We start from the raw sequence: 20,198 nt of genomic DNA on the forward strand, positions 1-20,198 counted from the left end.
CCGTATTCACAAAGCATTTTATCTTACCACTAAGAGTACTCCTAGATTGCACTAAAAGATTTTAGCTAGGAGTTTTCTCTAAAAAGTTATTCACAACGCCTTTCAGACCTACTTTTAGTAAGGAAAAATGATAACTCCTAAACTAAGAGTGAGTCTTTGTTGCTACGGATGACGTCAATTCTCATGCATGAGCTGCCTCGCAATGACCACGGTGATTGGTTGTTAGATGACAGGGCTGTCATGCGGATCATCAGAGTCGTATAGTAAGATAACACAGACGCACCAAATCATGGAATTACAACATCGAAATATGTCTATGTCCTACACAAAATAATAATAGTAATGCCATCGAAATGCATATATTAAAGAAAAGTTGTGAATGAAATTAAATTAAATCAAGGTAGCCTAATACCCAAATGAAAACCGCCAATTGCCTAATAATAAAAAACGACATTACATTAACACTTGCTTGATTAATTGACATCCTATTAGCCTAAATAGACTACTTAAAGCAAGGAAATGCTGCCCATATTGAAGAATCCTAATGTAGTAAATAAATGACGGTGGATTATGAACTCGCCAAAACGGAAAAGAAAGCCCAACTGGATCCAGGATCAGTTACTGCTGCTGTCCCAGTTGGTGCTGGAAAAAAGAAACGTAATAAAAGGGAAATTCGGCACTGAGATATCAAGCAAAACTAAGCGTGAGACATGCGAGACAATGATGCGCGGGTCAATGTACAAAACAACCGGCACCCGACCAACGTTTTCAACTAACCCGCCCACAAGTCGGACCGCAAAAAATCCGCGGGTGACCTCAGGCATCCGCTCATTTCGGATCAACCCGCGCATTACTGATGGGAGAGGATTTGTTGCAGATCAATGCAGCATTCCCGCTTGTGTCGCGGACCCCGGACGAATGCGAGAGGCGGTGGTATATGCATTACAATCACAGTAGAGGGTTGAGATTGCAGCCTTTAAACAGACTAGCATGGCAACAGGTATGCCTATAATATTAAATATTATTTTATTATTGTTTCATGTAATTCAACTTCCTGCTTGTCATGAATGTAATGAATTATGAAACAAATGTTATAAACAATATGCTTACATTAAAGTGTGCTTTTAAGTAGGTGCAATTCTTTATGAGTTGGTGAAACCAACCATGTTAAGGAGGATCAGCACCTAAGACATTTTAAGATCCTTTGTGAATAGGTCTTAGTGAGTTAGGAGTCCTCTCGACTTCTTTTAAGCTGTCCCAGACTTAGGTGCTACTTTTAGGGCTAAAATGCTTTGTGAATTACTCTTAGTGAAAAAAATTAGGAGTCCTAAATTTAGGAGGGACACGCCCAGTATTTTTAGGAGTTGCTCCTAAATTCGCCAGTGAGGAGCTACTTTTAGCCTTAAAATTCTTTGTGAATACGGCCCCAGAACTCTTGATGTATAAACTTGAGAGAGAGTTGTGCTACTGTGTCTCAAACTGTAGTCCTTTAAAATACATTTGGCGAATAAAGCACTGAACAACAACAAAAGTGCAAAACACGGAGAGACACGTTTCAAAAAGCAAGCAAACAATCTTTCTGTTCTTGACAGGACACATACAAACAAAATGGTCTTGAAATACCACAGTATTCTTTTTCTAATAAAAAACATTTGTTTAAGTTGTTTGCCAATAAACGACATGGCAGAAATTGTCCTTGTCTTAATCCATGAAACAAATGTAGGCATGTCAAAATTACAGTTATGCCGCTTACATAATGTAGCATTTTTTTAACGTTTGATGACAAGATGGAGACTTATGGAAAATTATGTAGACTAATAATTTAAGTTTAATGTCAGCCTACTGTCCCACAGTTGACATGGAATGTTATAAAAACCAGTTTGGGAACTTAATTTTTTGTTCTAACCGGTTTAGGAACGTAAATTTTTGGGTTGAACCGAAAACCGTTAAAATATTATTTCTGTTCGGAAAGAACCAATTGGGAAAAAATCTGGTTGAAAGCCCTGGTTTTAACTAAGTACACTCTTAAAATTAATGTGTTAAATTAACACATCTTGTGTCTTGTTAAGGACAACACATCAAGTGTGTTGTCCTTAATTTAACACATCTCTGTGTTCTTTTTGGAACAACACACTTGTGTTGTTTTAACACATCTTGTGTTGTCCCTTTTATTTATATGAACTTCAAATCTACACGAAATGACACATAGGGCTCTATCTTACACCCGGCGCAATACAGCGCAATGCGCGACGCAAGTGTCTTTCGCTAGTTTCCACCCTAATTTTCACGTTTAGCGCCGCGTTGTTTAAATAGCAAATGCATTTGCGCCCCCTTTTGCGCCCATGGGCGTTCTGGTCTGAAAATGAGGTGTGTTCAGGCGCATTGTTGGCGCGGTGCTATTTTGAGGCAACTAAAATAGACTACGCCATTGACCAACAAAAACCTGGTCTAAAGTCTAAAGTCAATGGCGCAATGTGTTTTATGTTATTTAAAGAGCGCATTAGTAAAATGCGCCTATACACGGGAGGACAACGCGGGTTTGCTTATCACAAGGTACATGAATGCGCAGCAGCACAAAAATGCTTTTAAATATGAAAGATTAAAGGATTGAATGTAAAAGATTATTATTGAATCTCTTGGACATAAATGAGGACTGATTAAGAGACGTTAGAAGGCACAAAGAGCTGCTTCACCTGCAGCCCTGGTAAGTAAATAAATGCTTTGCTTTGAACAAATGCATCTGTTTTTAAATGTTTTTTTAATGCTACCTCACGGATTTATTGTATATGATTACTCTGTACCTGTGGATATGGTGAGATGAGAAACATTTTTAAGTAATGCTTAAAAAAACTCTTTGCTAAAAAAAAACGCTGTCCAAAGTGCTGAAACGTGAGGAGAGCCGTTTGTAAATTCTTTATCTCCTGTTTGTTACAAATAAAGTATTTTTAGAGTACAAACCTTTTCTTACATACTTGTAAAGTATTTTTTGATGATATTGGATAGCCATACATTTAAAGCAATTACAAGCCTGCTTTTTACTTCCATGACTAAAAGAAAACGGGTTTAAAGGTTTTAATAAAAAAATAACAATTTCAATACAAGTGAAAAACAACACAATTATTTAACATTAATCTTAAACTGGGGATCTTCTTCCTCCGCTTAGTTTTTCATTTTACAAAGTCCGTCATCTAAATAGGGATTAGACATAAGGCCAGCGCAACTGGCTTTTAAAGGGGATGAGAGCTGTGACTCTCATTGGTTTACTGCACGTTACGCCCAAAATACTCCCATTACAATAGGACCTACCCTTTTCGACCATGCGCTCGGCGCAAAAACCATTTTCCCGTCGTTAAATTAGCAAAAGTGGTTTCGGACACGCCCATTTAGACGTTGCGCTGTGCGCTTTAGACAATGCGCTTAGATCGTTAAAATAGGGCCCATAATGTGTTAAAAACAACACATAATGTGTTAAATAATTTTTTTTTTAAATTAACACATCCTGGGTGTATTAATTTTAACACATTTCCTTGTGTTCAACTATTTAACACATTATGTGTAAATTTTAACACACTATGGGCCCTATCTTGCACCCAGCGCAATTGACTTTGTCAGTGACGCATGTATCATTTGTATTTTGCGCCGGCGCACAGCGGGGTTTTTCCCTCCACAGATGCACGTCAGCAAACTAGGGAATGAACTTGCGCTCCCTGGGCGGTTCAGCGCAAAAAGGAGGCGTGTTGCGGCGCAAACCATCCCTGATGCTATTTTGCAGTTTCAAAAAACAATTGCGCTACTAACCAAAAAAAACTAGTCTAAAGTCAGTGGCGCGTTGCGCGTGGTTCATTATGCTATTTTAAGGGCGCATGCTTGACCATAATGTATAGCGTGCACAACGCGCATACACTTTGCTTATCTAATCTACACAGATGCAACAGTTATTTTTGCAAATCATAAACTGTTACACTTAAAAATATTAATACACGAGATAAGGGGAATCATAGTGGTGAGCATTGTGGTGATAGTTTTTATTTATTCTCATGCAAATAACGATTAAAATATTTTCATAACTTTGTTGTGTGGCTGTATTACGTTTATTTTATGTAAATAATAGTTAAAATGTTTTCATAAGAAACCTTAATGTATATGAACTTGATTTGTAAGAGTACTTTGGGGTTGGACCTTGCTTGCGTTTCTTGGGTCCGATTTCAAAGCCCCCAAACCCTTTCAGCGGTGAGGGTGGACGCAGCGATGTCCTCTGCTGGCGTCAAGTCCTGAGGCAGATCCACCTCCCGTTACACGGCGTGCCCGATTTATGCAGGCAAGTGTGGGATTCCCCCGTACAAGGACGTCGGTCTCCTCGTCTGTGAACCGCTCCTGGCGTGCGCCTGGTAAATCCGTCATAATAATAGCAACCCGCCATGGAACTTGCGCCCTTGCGTTTAAAGGGAATGTTGGCTAGCGTTCTGATTGGTTTATTTGACGTTACGCCCAAACCACACCTATGAATAATGAACCTACTTCAGACCAACCCCTTATTGATTTGCGCCCGGCGCAAGAGTTATTTCTCACGCCGGGAAAATAGCAACAGCGCCCAAGATCCGCCCACAAACTCACTTGCGCGTTGCGCTTCGCACTTGCGTTTCAGATCGTTAAAATAGAGCCCCTTGTGTCATTTCGTGTTGATTTTGAGTTCATATAAAAGGGACAACACAAGATGTGTTAAAACAACACAAAGTGTGTTGTTCTGAAAATAACACAGAGATATGTTAAATTAAGGACAACACACTAGATGTTATAAAAAAACATTTATAGAATGGAAATGATATGCTAGTTCTGGTCCTTCAATAGGAATTGTAGGGCCGTTGTAAATTAACATACAGCTGTGACCTTGCGCAACTGGACCTTGCGATAACTGCGCAACTGCATCTGTGTTGCTTGGCAACTACTTTATTCAATTGTTCATGAAGAACTACATACTTTTAAAACATTATTACCTGTGTGTTTTTTTAAACCTTGTCAGGTATAAGCCCCAAGAAGCCGTGGTTTAAAGTGGATGTGGACTCTCAGCATTTTGCGTGCATAACAGCACCACTTAGTGGTTCTTAATAATAAATTCATGTGTAATTTCACTGTTATGGTTGCAAGGTTGTAGCTCAGAGCAAACTACATAAACACACAATTGTTGAAGGACTCAAATTAAAATCAGGACTGAGCAATGCCTATGCAGTGTTTCCCACAGGATTTTGAGAGACTTGTGGCGGCGATGACGTCACAGTCTAATTAGCATATATGTGACGTCATCACGTGTTTGCTTTTGATCCGGTTTGATCGAGTGTTGGCACCTTAAATATGTTTCACTTCTACTCTTTGATCTGTCACGTTATATTGCATTTTAACACAACTGATTGCTATTATTTACATATTATCAGTTCTGTTGTCAGACATAAAATGAGCAGACTATAGCCCTATTCGGATGGGATTAGTTTTACGGTTGTAGATGGCGTAATGTAATTTTACCACAGGATGTCTGTAATATCTCAGTTAAACATTCAGAAGTGGGAGGGGTAACTCGATTGCGCAGCAGGTCACCTCTCTCGTCGTCATGTGCACGTTGCTTCTTGATATCAACATGACACAGACGAGAAAAACTCGAAACACTGTGTTTAATTTCAGTTTGGGGAGAACGTCAGTTTCAGGAACAGTTCTGTGCCTCTGAGAAGTGAATTTGACTTTTTAAAGTTTGTGTCGTGTTATTCAGGAACTGACTTGCCACTGACTTGTTTTTTTCGCCTAGAATACAAGTAAATGCTTAAGCGCTTTTATATTCGAAAGAAACCCGCAAAATAACAGAAAATTACGAAACGTACGTGTATGTTTACAGCTGGTATATAAATCACCATACATTTACATTGCTCTTCTCATCAATGTCTTGTTATGAGCCCCTTTTTATTTAAATGCGATTTTTATTGTCGCGTATAGCGCAGACAATTGGGTGCAAATTCGGAAATATGAGAGAATACACAGTAACTGTTACACAAAGTTACTACAAAACACGTGCGCAGGCATATCGCATTATAGAGAGGGAGAGAACGGGTGTGTGTGTGGGAAACACTAATGCTAACCTTTCGTCAAGTCATCGCCGTCTTCTCTGTCAGTAAAATCTGTGACTGTTGACGTTTACGCGAAAAAGAAAGTACAGTATACGGAGGAACGGACATTGAAACACCCCCACCTTTTCACGCTCATGAGAGAGAGAGAGAGAGAGAGAGAGGGGCGCGCGCTGCATGCAACATAGAAAGGGAGGGCGCGCTGGGTGCTTGCAACAATGAATTAAGACGTTTTTAAACAGTAAAATATAAATGTAAATGGGGATCATGAAAAATCTATTTGTGGCGGCCAGCGCTGATTCTGTGGCGGTGCGCCACGAATAAATCAACGTATGGGAAACACTGCTATGTTTTATTCAGAGTTAAACTGCAACTGGAGTACTTCTTTCATTGTGGATGTGAACACATAATTGTAGGGGAATTTGCCGATGTTTTTTACTATAAATATTATGCAGCATGACGTTAAAAAATTTGAAAGTAACAAAAAAAATGTTGATTTGATAAAAATGCTGCATTTATAACAGTGTAGCCGAATTTCTGTATTTAATACTACTGTACACAGTTTTTTATTAATAGGAATACTATACTTTTGTTAAGTGCTGGTGGTCTTCAGCTGTTTCTTGAACTTTGACAATGCATTTCCTGTTGAGACTAAAATGTATTATGATTCCTGTGCCTTGGCTTTCCGTTACTTTTTCTACCTATTATATACTATTTTAAAGAGACCGAGGGGTTAGGTTGGGTGGGTGAGGGGGGAAAGGAGGGTAGGTGCTGTATTCTGGTTTGTATATTGTTGGCAATAAAAAGGCAAATGGGATTTGAGCCATAAAATGAACTGCCACCTTAATCATGCGCTGGTGTGAGCTAAACACTTTTGCCTTCAAGATAACATAGCATTGTCATTTTCTATCATTGGGTGTTGGGCTAACTATGTATTGTAATTAATAAATATTCTTCTGTTATGTAAATAATATTAACTTGGAGAGAGTTACAGGCATAGGATTTCAACCAAAAGCAATTGAAATTTTGTGGCTTTATGTATTACATGAAAATGTGCTGTCCTCTGGGAGAACAATATCTTTAGGGAAGGATGTTACTAAATGAATGAATAAGCTATTTCTGCAATATAACAGTTGACAGTGATCCATCTTACATTTTTATGCAATTTTGATCATGCTTTTTTAAAAGTTTACATACTTTTATGTTAACTTTTATGTTAACTTTTATGTTAATGTTTGCAAATTCCAAAATATCTGTTGCGTGATAGCAATTGCAATTAAAAATTTATTGACATTTGTATGTTTTTCTGCATATAAACTTTGTAAGATTCTTAGAATAACCACTTCTTTCACATCTTTTATAGTCTAAATTACATTTTGTTTACTAAAAAGTTTTTGTGAAGTATAGAGTTTCATTAGACGTTAAAGGTTCCCCATGGCTAAATGGTTCTTGTACGCCATGCATTCTATAAGTTCACAAACGATACAAACCTTTAAAATGAACTTTCTTTTTAATAAAAAAAATAGAGATATCCTTCTTATCTCACCGTCTTGAAATAACAAGTGGGAAACCATGGTTGTAATATAAACTAAATATTTAAATGTCCAGTCCAGTTTTCCGTTCCAATAGGAAATATTCTGTTTATTTAAATTCCCTGAGTGTTTTGGTTTTAAGTATCTTCTCTTGTAAACTAACTTTCTTTGAAAAATTGAAGCTTCATCTTTATCTTCCCGTTTTACTTGGCATCCATCCCTTAAAAAAAATCAATGCTTCCATATGTGTTCGATTAATATGTCCCCGCAAATACATCCCAGATCAATTACAGTATAACAATTCAGAATGTACTGTACTGTATGTGTGCTTGCCAAGAGCAGAAGCAAAAATCTGTACATCAGTAAAATAGATATGAGAAAGGACAATTCAAGCAAATTGTTTTTAAGCAAATTAAGCAGATTTTAATGAAACAGATGCGCAACAGAGAAAAATAACATTTGCCTTTCTATAACTATTAAATATTATAAAATGATGATACAATCATTATAAAATCTATGTTCCTTTTTTAAATTATATTGTTTTTCTAAAGTAATGTACATTTATTTATGTTAGAATTTGTCATTGTTGTGTCATATGAAGAATGTGTAGAGTTCTCGTGTTAAATTTTTGTTTCAAATGTTTTAACTAAAATGTATTGTATAAATAAACCTAAATGAGACAGTTGTTGACTCTGTAATAGTAAATGATTATAAAAAAAGTCTGATCTAATTGGGAACCCAATTATAGTCATTACAATGTCAACTTTAAAAACCAATGAAATGACTAAAGTGGCATTTTTGAAAATAAGACATTTAAAATTACTTTTGAATAAATTTTTTATTGCAATTAAAGTAAAATTCCTAAACCTAAACATAAGAGCCTGATAACAATGCTAATTTACAAGAAAATATGTTGCATATATATATATATATATATATATATATATATATATATATATATATATATATATATATATATATATATATATACACTTCTTATTCTATAGAGGCGACATCATCATGGTTCATCCTCAGGACAAGAGAATATAATGCCAATATTCTGTGATAAACTGTAAACAGAACCACATGTAAGTGTTGGGTTGGGTTAATAACATAGGCCATTAAGTCTAAAAGGAAATAATTGTGTCTGGTTCCTGTTGAAAAGTGCTGTATAGTTATTTCCCATGGCTCCAGGGTACCTCACAAAGATTCATAATGCATGCTGATGGACTAAAACAATCAATGTTCATAGAAACTCAAATTTATATGTGTGTGTGTGTGTGTGTGTGTGTGTGTGTGTGTGCATGCGCGTGTATCAACACGTGCACACAAACACACATTAACTGCTACGGCTATCTAATTTTCAGACTTGGATAACACAGTCAGCGTGCTGATTCTAGCTGTCTATGGTTTTAGTACAAGCAGAAATGTTATGGAAAGCATGCGGGTATATTTAATTTCAAACCATGATCATCTTTCTCTTCTTCTGCTTTCTAACAACAAACACATTTATTCTGCTTTCTGCAGGTCTCAGGCCGGACAGGTCCACTGAATTCTGTTTAGCCTACTTTAAATTCGTAAGCTTGAAGAAAACCCTTTAAAGGTGCAGTAGAATGTAAAAATGTATTTACCTAAGCATAGATGAATAATAAGATAATCTGTACATGCTAATGACATATTGTGAGCCTCAAGTTGTTTCCTCCTTATTTAAACCTTGTGCATACAAAAGACTGCTGAAAAACAGGCCAATCTCAACACAACACCAACTGTGACATCATAGTCGAGATGTACACCCCCAATATTAAATTAATACACAACTGAGCAGTGGCGGCTGGTCAATAGGGGGCGCTGGAGCACTAGCCCCTTAAAGTTGGCCAGAGAGGAAAGCTACTTTAACCTGTTACATGATACCGCAAATTAATACAAAATAAAATCATTTAGTTGCACTATTTTACTGTTGCACAGATTATTTCATGATGCACACATTATTAAAACATTTAATAAGTCATTGAACAATAATTAATAATATTATTAAAAATATTAGTGCACATCGACTGAAGATCATTAGCCTAAACAAGCTTCTGCTACAATTATGAGTCATTTTATAGGTGACATTTCAGCACTTGACAAAAGGCTAGCGACTCGTAAGAAGCTCTTAAAACCCAGCTGCGGGCGATCATTTTATATGCATATTTGATAAACGCTCTTAAGTGCTAAGTTCAATCTTTATCGAAAAACCCAGTCCTGATCAGTGGAAGTAAGTGAACTATCTTCAGATGAAGGAAAATATGATTTTATCCTTACAAAATTACCCTTTACAAGGTGTTTAGTTAAAAAATAACTAAAGGATTAAGAAGCTTGTACCAGATTGACCAACAAAGTCAAATAATTGCAGTCTGTGTGCTCCACCACTTCTTATAGTAAAAACGGATTTGGCGAAGTTCAATGTAAGTCATGACTTTTATTGTTTTCCCCGTTTGCTGTTTTAAAGTCTGAATGCGTGATAAACTGCACAGAATTGTGGTGCGTTTGAGCTGGCTTTGGGTGGACACAACGAGAGCGAGAGCTCAGATAATCCACTATATTCCGTGACTTGGTCAACATTGTTGTTTATGGAGTTTAAAGGAGCACCCACGAGAATGCCTCTGTGTTTAAGGGAACTTCAAGAACCGTGCAGAACAAGCTTTGTTGGACTCTATGTTGTCTGTTGTGAGGGAACATTGTGCTGCACTATTTTAGCTAAAAAAAAGTATTTGACAGGATATTTTTTAAGCAGGAAAAAGAAAATTCTGAACGCCATTTTGACAGATTACAAGTTGTCTAGATGTAATTCCTATCATGTCCAGTTGGTGGCAGTGCGTTGATCTAATGCAGCACTGTCTCTAAACTCTCTCGCGATATTTTGATGTCACACACTGATAGGTCTACGCATCACTGCAAAGTTAAACACTACAGTGTAATGTCACGAGATCAATCTCCAGAACAAAAGTAAAACTGTAAGACCAGGGCTCCATACTAACTTTTTTCACTAGGAGCACTGTGGCCCCCAACTGAAAATTTTAGGGGCGCAATCAGAAAATTTAGGGCCACACACTGTAAATCAACATGCTATCCAAATATTCACATTTCTACTAATTTCCACTGTATTACTAATAAAAACTTTAATGATATATGCAGAAAGTACAATGTGCTGTTTTCAAATTCAGTGTCACATCACAAAAAAGGGTCAAATTTACTGGTCGCACATTTGCAACTGGATGTTAAAGGAGTAGTCCACTTTAAAGATGGGGTCCATTGACTTTTAATAGTATGAAAAAAATACTATGGTAAGTCAATGGGCCCCATCTATAGAGTGAACTACTCCTTTAAATTCAGTGGCACACTCTCAAATTTTGGTGGCAAAATGCCCCCATTTGGTGGCAGTCTGGAGCCCTGAAGACGTCGCCTGTGTCTGAGGTAAAGTCACAAAACCTAATAACAATAGAGATTTGCATTAATCTATCTTCATGCGTTTATTACACAAGATGGTTTCAGATAAGCTTGGTTCAATTCAGAATTTTACACGTTTGTTAATATTAATCACAGTTGTATTTTGTGATTTGATTTGTTCATATTTCCCTTTTTAAAACAAAAGTCGCGTGTTTTGTCGCCTCCGTTGTCACCTGCGAGATAAAGCAATCTGCTTCAGGTGATGTTAAACAAGTGATGCACGCTCTTTGTTTATGGAAAGCCAAAGTAGTCACAAACGCCTGGTCGGGCGTCTGATTGCATACTGACACGTCAAAAGCGTGCGATTTGGCAGCAAAACGCGCGTCCTCGACGCGTGCTTTGTCCTATTAACGCGCGTTCTTAACGTGCGCTCTTGACTCACGGCAAACGCGCGTTAAAAGCGCGCGATTTGCAAGAGAAAACGCGCGTCCTATACGCGTGTTTTGTCCCAATAACGCACGTTATTGACGTGCGCTCTTGGGGTCACGAAAACGCGCGTTTTTGACGTGCGTTTATCATAACAGAACTGGGCGTCAAATGCATGCGTTTTCTGTGGAATAAAGCGCACGTTATTAACGTGTCAACAGGCGAAAAGAACGTGCGCTGTCAGAAAGTCTATTTCACAGACTAGGAACTAAAGTTCATTTAACTGGAGGGACTATTACTAGTGTTTTCCTGGAGGGACTATTACTAGTGTTACCTGCAGATGAAGACCGTTGTCCGTTTATGCTTTAACTATGTTTTCTGTAATGTTTTCATGTAATATAAATCCAAACAATGTTGTATGCAATTTTATATTGTGCATGCTTGCTGTTTTTAAAGTTTATAATGTTTTTGGTGCTCCGTTTGATGCGGAACTTTACTCAGAATATTAGTGTATTTACCATACTCTAAGTATGAGTAGAGACATTTCTGTTAAATATATTTGTGTGTGTATATATATTTGCTAATAAATTATATAGGTGCAATGCTATTTTATTATGGTCAGTCCATAAACCTAAATTGAAATATGTAAATAGTGAATATTTTGTAACTCTTTTGTAGACCATTTCAGATGCATATATTGGATTAAAATAAACCTGTCTTTGTGAAGATTCTCTGGTCCATATTTGACTGCCTAAACCAGCAGTAATTTAAATGTAGTTAGGTTTATTACATGCTCTTTTCTTAGTATTTTCTTGGGTTACCGCATCTGATCTGCTTGCGGCTATAACTTAACTAAATCTGCAGCAAAACTTGAGACCCAACTGTGTACTGAATATGTAAATATGCTTTTAGGATGCCAGCGAACCTATTAATAAATATGAAGGTTTTACTTTATTTTTAATGATGTATAAACGCATAATCGTAATTGGATTTTTAGATTCCCTTTCACCATGATTTTACCCTCCATTAGGGAGTGGTGTGGCTCTGATGCGTGACGCCATTAAACCCCGTTCTTACCTCTGGGTTTACAAGTGCACAGGTAAGCTGTAGCAAGGGGTTTTTCTGTAGATGTGTTATGCCTCAGACATATTTTATAACAATAAAACAAAAACATTGTAGCAGGAGATGTGTAAAATACAGATCTACATCTATTGTTATCATTCCAACTGAATTTTACATTTTAGTACTGCAATATTGTTGTGTGTTATTCTGTCATGCTGTCTGAATTTTTTTTTTTTAATAGCTGATAGCTTAAGACCACAAAACTTGGAGTTGCATGTGGCCTGCTTTCATTGTTGCTCTCCAATTACTCAAACATAATTTTGATGCACAATCCTAATATTTTAAGTTAAAGTTAATTATAAGTGTTAAGCTTCAGTTGCATTAACACACAAGAATGAAGGAAATGTTATAACCACATATTTTAACAATATAGGCCTATTTTATTAGTTTTAAGCCCTATTCGGACAGTATTCTCATCAGAATGTCTGTAAAAATATGTTTGCATGGCGCATCCGCGATAAAACTCGTGCAGTCGGATGAAGATAAATTAGGGTGTATGTGTGAGTTTTTAATTTGAAACACCTGGAAATGCGCTGTACGCAAGGCCGTGTTATCCTAATGGGCAACATGGGCTGCAGCCCAGGGCCCCGAACACTAGGGGGCCTCCGAGACAATTCTATTTTGAGTTTTTAAAAACATTTTGATTGACGTAATTATGCGTAAGTGCTACCTATAGCAGAGGCCCCCAACCACTGGGTCGCAAGAATGTTCTGAAAAAAAATTGTATAATAGCTACGTAATAGCTTATGGGATATTTTGTCCTTTAAGAGCCGACAAATAACATCGATCATTTCCACTCTTGTACAAGGCCGCGGTCTCTCTGGGACCTTCAGCCCACCAGGAAAAATTATAAATGGAGTACTAGATTAAAACCTTGGATACTGTACATAATCTATGCGGACAGCATCCAAGACATAATCTATTAAAGACTTCTCCCTGTATTAATTTCGTTTAAGAAGGCTGTGTCTTTATTTCTTGTTTGTGTATGGATCGACTTTTTTCTTAGTTTAGGCTAACTGTTGGATGGATGCATGAATAGCCATCTTCTGTGGTAAGTCCTTACATTAAAAAAAAATGTATATGCAAAAGCGAAGTTGTAAGATAAGGCAACATGCATGTTTATTCTGTTTCATGTTTATTTCGTTTCGTTTTGTATAGCCCTTTTTATTTTTTTATTTCTGCACCCGTTGCAACTGCAAGCCGCAGAGCAACCTGCCTTCGCTTTTTAAAAATAGTATGTGTTGATAATAAACGTTTAAACTAACATTGTGATATGCTAAAAATATTTATTTAAATAGTTGTTATTATAGGCAAGTGTTGATTTGAGAGGCTCAATTCTTCATACATGTCGTCATCTTGCTGTCGGCCGCTAACCACTAGTTATCATAAAAAACTTTAACAAACAAAAACTGCTCTAAAATGTAAATAAAAAAGAAATATAACTATTTTTGCAATTTAAAACAAAACTGAACTGCTTTAATTGCTGCAAGAGTACAGCTGTACAAGCTGTGTCAGCAGTTATTTTTTGCTATTTCTGCGGATTTCTTTTGCAAAATCTATGCGGAATTTTGCAGAATGATTTAAAATGTTTTAAAACGATCCGAGAGAATGTGTGCTGTGAATATTACAAAACAATAAAATATTTTATAACATATTATACATTTTATTAAAGGATTACCCTGAATTAAACTAGACCAACATGAACCAACAGATAATGGATAATGTGCTTTCACGACCATAGAGTTTTTTATTATATTACTGTCTACAGTGTAACAGTAAAAAGAAAAGGCTTCTCATAATAAATATAGCGTATATAGCAAGATAATTTCATCAGTTTAACAACACAATGTATATATATTTATCTTGTAAACGGATTTGAAATAATAAATAATTGTCGCGTCACGTAGCAAGAGAGACGATAGAGATCTCATTAACTTCTCCGCAGTAAGTTTTATTTCAAATTCAAGTTTTACATATTAAATAGACTATTAAAAAGTTTGTGCTGCTCTCATAAAAACCTCACTGCAGACAGCACAGACTTCTACTCACAAACATACGCGATGCAGTAACTATATCTTCGGAAACATGATTCCTAATGGGGAGAATTAAAAAGTTCGGACTCGGCTGAGAATTCTGGGCTCTTCTACTTTTGCGTCAACTTGATTTTAATAATTTAAATGAGGAATTATATTTAAAGAAGAACAGACAGAAGCACTTTTAGTTGTGAGTTGCATTTAATAAATGTTATTTTCTGGGCTGTTTCTGATTGTAAAATTATTACTTGATAATATTGTTTAATTTATTTAAATAATTTCAGCCTACTTTTGCGTCAACTTGATTTTAATAATTTAATTGAGGAATTATATTTAAAGAAGAACAGACAGAAGCACTTTTAGTTGTGAGTTGCATAAATGTTATTTTCTGGGCTGTTTCTGATTGTAAAATTATTACTTGATAATATTGTTTAATTTATTTAAATAATTTCAGCCTACTTTTGCGTCAACTTGATTTTAATGATTAAATTGAAGAATTCTCTTTAAAGAAGAGCAGAAAGAAGCACTTTTTGTTGTAAGTTTTATTAAATAAATGTTATTTTCTGGTCTATTTCTGATTGTAAAATTATTTGATAATATTGTTTAATTTATTTAAATAATTTTAGCCATTTAATGTTGCACATACACTGTAAAAAACACTGGATTTACTAAAAAATATAGACAGTGCATCGTTTTTGCATCCCTTTTTTTTAGTAAGTTTTACTAAAAAAAAATTCGCAATGGGGCACTTAGTAAATCCAGCCTATTTTTTTCAGTGTATATTGGGGGGGGGGGGGGGGCTCAAACCAGCGTTAGCCCAGGGCCTCACAAAGGCTTAACCCGGCACTGGCTGTATGTGTGGTTAATTACATGATCATTCACATGACCACTTGATTATGTGTGTGGAATATGTATAATTGATTACAATTCAAATTTCTGGTGCTAATGAACATTTTAAACGTTTCATGATGTTCTTCTGTTTATTAATATCGGCTCCCACTCACTGCCCTTACGACAATTAACCAATGTTACTACAGTTAAAACAAAAACAAAAACTATGGTTACTGTAGTAAAACCATAGTAACTACAAAATAACCATGGTTTTCAAAAACCATAGTTAAACCATGGCTAGTGTAGTAAAATACGGTTTGCTGATAATAATCAATACACCAAAAAAAAAAAAAAACATGGGTACTACACTTTTACCACAATAAAACCATGGTTATCTTTCGTAAGGGTGTAGCGGAGCAATAATGGAACTTCTCATTACTTATAATTTTAGTTATAAAAGTGTCAATGTTTAAAATGCACACAAATAATTTAAATCGCTTCACTAATGTAGAATAAACGCGAAGCGCGTGACCATGATATACGGTGCTTTTCAGGGATCTAAGTGGACAACAGATGAGCACAATCACTTTTGTAGTCTATATTGATCCTCTTTTATAAATGTAGATATGTAGATTTGAACGGCAATTATACCACACGACCTTGGTGTTTGTCAAAAACATCAATAAAATCACTGACTCCAGTAAATGATGAAAATTCCTTACATCCCCACGAGAAATTGTCATCCGAATTGGGTTATTCGTAATTTGGTCTTTCCCGTGATTTTTCTTGACATTCAAACATTCTAACATTCTAATTTTTACCAATAACATCTTTAAGACACTTTAATTCATTATAAAAGTAATTTCAATTTAACGAATGCTTGTTTAAAAAAAACTCAATAAAAATATATATTACACAGAAATATTTGGAAGGAGATGTTTTTGTTTATAGCTGTATGTTAAATTTTGATTATAGCTTTATATAAAATCTATGGCTTTAGATTTTAGCTTTGATTAGTTTTAATGCGAAAAAAATTGTTGACATTTGTAGACTAAGTGGAGCAGTTTCTTTTGAATCTTTATGAAGAATATGGTAGCGCATGAGGTTCCTCAAAGTTATAAAACATTAAAAAACTTCGTTGTAATGTCGAATAGCATTAATAATCATAATTAGGGAAGTCAACAATTATGATTTTTTGCAAATAAACTAAATATGACAAGACATATAAACAAAAATACTACAACGAAATAAATGTGTTTTCTCTTTATATTCCTATTTATAAAACTTATAGATTATATAGGGTATAGTCTAGGTGGGTCCAAGATTGAAAAAGTTCGTGCACACCATTTTATATTTGCCATAATGTCTTCATTTACTCCTCAATCAGGATGTATTTACCTCCCCAAATGGCATAGCCTGTCTACCTTTGATGTAAAAAGCCGCGGAACGCCTGTTTATTATAGTATATGCGGTCGGATCCGTCAAGCGGATAGACTATTTGATAGACTGTGGATTTATTAGTGTTGATTAAGGATGTTTAAATCTCTAGCCTGGTGGTCAGGACATGAATGGATCAAATAAGAAGCTTTGCAATGGTTTATTTTTCTCCACATATATCATAAATAAAAATTAGATACACTCTAAAAACAAACGGTGCTATATAGCACCAAAAGTGGTTCTTTGCCCGTAATCATAGAAGAACCGTTTTTAGTGCCATATAGCACCGGTGAAGCACCAGTGAAGCACCAGTGTAGAACCAAATAGGGGCCATATAGCACCACATATGGTTCTACATAGCACTATTTGGTTCTACACAGGTTCTTCACTGGTGCTTCACCGGTGCTATATGGCACTAAAAACGGTTCTTCTATGATTACGAGCAAAGAACCACTTTTGGTGCTATATAGCACCGTTTGTTTTTAGAGTGTAACTTTGCAGTATACAACATTATATTTTGTGATTTCCATATTATAGACGAGAGTATTTAACTGCAATATGCCAATTAATATCCTCACAGCATTATTATTTCTTAAAACTTTGACAAAAATTATTTTTAAAGGAACTGTATTTTTACAGTTATTGTTATTGTAATGTTCCGCATATCTGAATATTAGACGAGAGTATATAATGGCAATGTCTCATAGCAATAAATATCTACACATAACTCATAACAGAATAATGAAATGAATAAACATACAAGGAAGCAGGATGGACATGCTAATTGTATTATTATTACCGGAAAAACAGCAATATTATTGAAATAAACTCTGAGGTAAATGCGTCAAACACGCTGTTTACCGTACTAACAAGTCTAAATAAGCAATAACAGTGAAAAAAACATTATTATCTCTCAAAACTTTATATAAGAAAAATTATATTTAGAGGAAATGTATTCTTACATTTATTCAAAAATTTCATATAGGCTATTATTTCCTGTTTATGAGCATGTTCGTCTCTGTCCTTGCTCTGTTATGTAATTGACAGATTTAATTAAGTTATAGCCGCAAGCGGATCAGATGCGGTAACCCAGGAAAATACTAAGAAAAGAGCATGTAATAAACCTAACTACGTTTAAATTACTGCTGGTTTAGGCAGTCAAATATGGACCAGAAAATCTTCACAAAGAGAGGTTTATTTTAATCCAATATATGCATCTGAAATGGTCTACAAAAGAGTTACAAAATATTCACTATTTACATATTTCAATTTAGGTTTATGGACTGACCATAATAAAATAGCATTGCACCTATATAATTTATTAGCAAATATATATACACACACAAATATATTTAACAGAAATGTCTCTACTCATACTTAGAGTATGGTAAATACACTAATATTCTGAGTAAAGTTCCGCATCAAACGGAGCACCAAAAACATTATAAACTTTAAAAACAGCAAGCATGCACAATATAAAATTGCATACAACATTGTTTGGATTTATATTACATGAAAACATTACAGAAAACATAGTTAAAGCATAAACGGACAACGGTCTTCATCTGCAGGTAACACTAGTAATAGTCCCTCCAGGAAACATTAAATGAACTTTAGTTCCTAGTCTGTGAAATAGACTTTCTGACAGCGCACGTTCTTTTCGCCTGTTGACACGTTAATAACGTGCGCTTTATTCCACAGAAAACGCATGCATTTGACGCCCAGTTCTGTTATGATAAACGCACGTCAAAAACGCGCGTTTTCTCTTGCAAATCGCGCGCTTTTAACGCGCGTTTGCCGTGAGTCAAGAGCGCACGTTAAGAACGCGCGTTAATAGGACAAAGCACGCGTCGAGGACGCGCGTTTTGCTGCCAAATCGCACGCTTTTGACGTGTCAGTATGCAATCAGACGCCCGACCAGGCGTTTATGACTACTTTGGCTTTCCATATTTGTTTATCTGTTCTCTTCACAAATAAAACAGATTTAACTTGTATGTTCGTCTTCTAAGTTCGTGAATAGAAATGAACATGTGAACGAAAACAATTAATATCATTAAAACATCAAATTACGGATATGATGGCATTTTTACAACGCTGTTGATTAAAATAGGACGGAGATTAAAAAAAAATGTCTAACATCTGGTGTGTGTGTGTGTGTGTGTGTGTGTGTGTGTGTGTGAGAGAGAGAGAGCGAATTACCTTGATTAGTTCATTACTGATAAACCCACATAAATTTACATATTCATAGTAGGCTACATTTATTTAATGCTTTAGTTGACTTCAACAGTAACGTTTTCAGCATTTTCATCACCCGATAAATGGCTATTACAGTCCTGCATTACTACAGCCAAAGTTTGATTTTGAGTTTGTTTGCGACCCCAACATTTTTTTTAGCAACTGAAAACTTAAAACATCTACTGAGCTACGAAAGAGCAATAAAAAATATTTTGGGCAGTCTCTAACTGAAGCAAGCAACGTTATTTTATGCAAACGAATAGCCAAGTGCAGACCCGTGAAGCTGTCAGATCCGCGTGCGCGCTCTGCCCCTCCTCTCTGTCTCACACGCGGCTTATTTATCAGCCACAAGAGGGTTTACTCATACTAGTCACCTTCACATCGAGCTGAAAGAGACAGTATATAGACTTGTTATACCAAAGTAAGCAGTAATTTAAACTTCACTTAAACTAGTCTCCGTTAAAATTGTGGAGTTGTTTAGTGCTGTGAAACTTGTGAAACCTGTGGGCGGTGAGAACTGGACGGGCAAGTAACCCAACTAACAACTGTATATGAATGTAAAGAGGGGAAGCTACAGAAGAAACGACAACCCGCGGATATGGCACAAAGATTTCGCGTTTAAATGTCAAGTTTGGACTGACAGACACGATAAATGTTTATGGTTAAAATGAATGGAAGCGCGTGATTAGACGCAGCGCAACAGAGATATGGACATAACAGGTGCGTATTTGCGTTCAAATGAATACAGGTGTTTACAATAACAAAACTATCTACACTACCGTTTAAAAGTTCATGGTCACTATATTTTTCAGCTTACTTTTAGACTAACAGTAAAATCATCAAAACTATGGACGACTAATGTAACTTTGTGAATTATATAAAAATCAAGACTGTTATTTTATCACCTTACAGTAAGTGTAGTCACCGTTTGAACTAAATAGGAAGAAATGTTCTCCTGTCATTTAATTAAACAACAAGGTGGACTCAACCTGAGATGCTTTTAAACTGTATTGAAGAAGTTCACATATATTCTTATTGGCTGATTT

At 35.8% G+C, this 20,198-nt stretch overlaps 1 protein-coding gene and 1 long non-coding RNA gene across 4 annotated transcripts in view; one reads left to right on the top strand and one right to left on the bottom strand.

The window, feature by feature from the left end:
- The window catches only part of LOC135771381 (uncharacterized), a 30,768-nt gene that overhangs the window by 6,791 nt on the left and 3,779 nt on the right, over window positions 1-20,198 (bottom strand). The gene's annotated exons all lie outside the window — the stretch shown is intronic.
- Window positions 19,487-20,198, top strand: part of ptgir (prostaglandin I2 receptor) — a 112,068-nt gene continuing 111,356 nt past the window's right edge. For both annotated transcript variants that reach the window (XR_012337217.1, XM_065281590.2), the window contains exon 1: window positions 19,487-19,872. The gene's annotated coding sequence lies outside the window, so the exon portion shown is untranslated. The remainder of the gene's footprint in view (window positions 19,873-20,198) is intronic.

The sequence above is a fragment of the Paramisgurnus dabryanus genome, chromosome 8, assembly GCF_030506205.2.
Source record: "Paramisgurnus dabryanus chromosome 8, PD_genome_1.1, whole genome shotgun sequence".
In the NCBI taxonomy this organism is placed as follows: Eukaryota; Metazoa; Chordata; class Actinopteri; order Cypriniformes; family Cobitidae; genus Paramisgurnus; species Paramisgurnus dabryanus.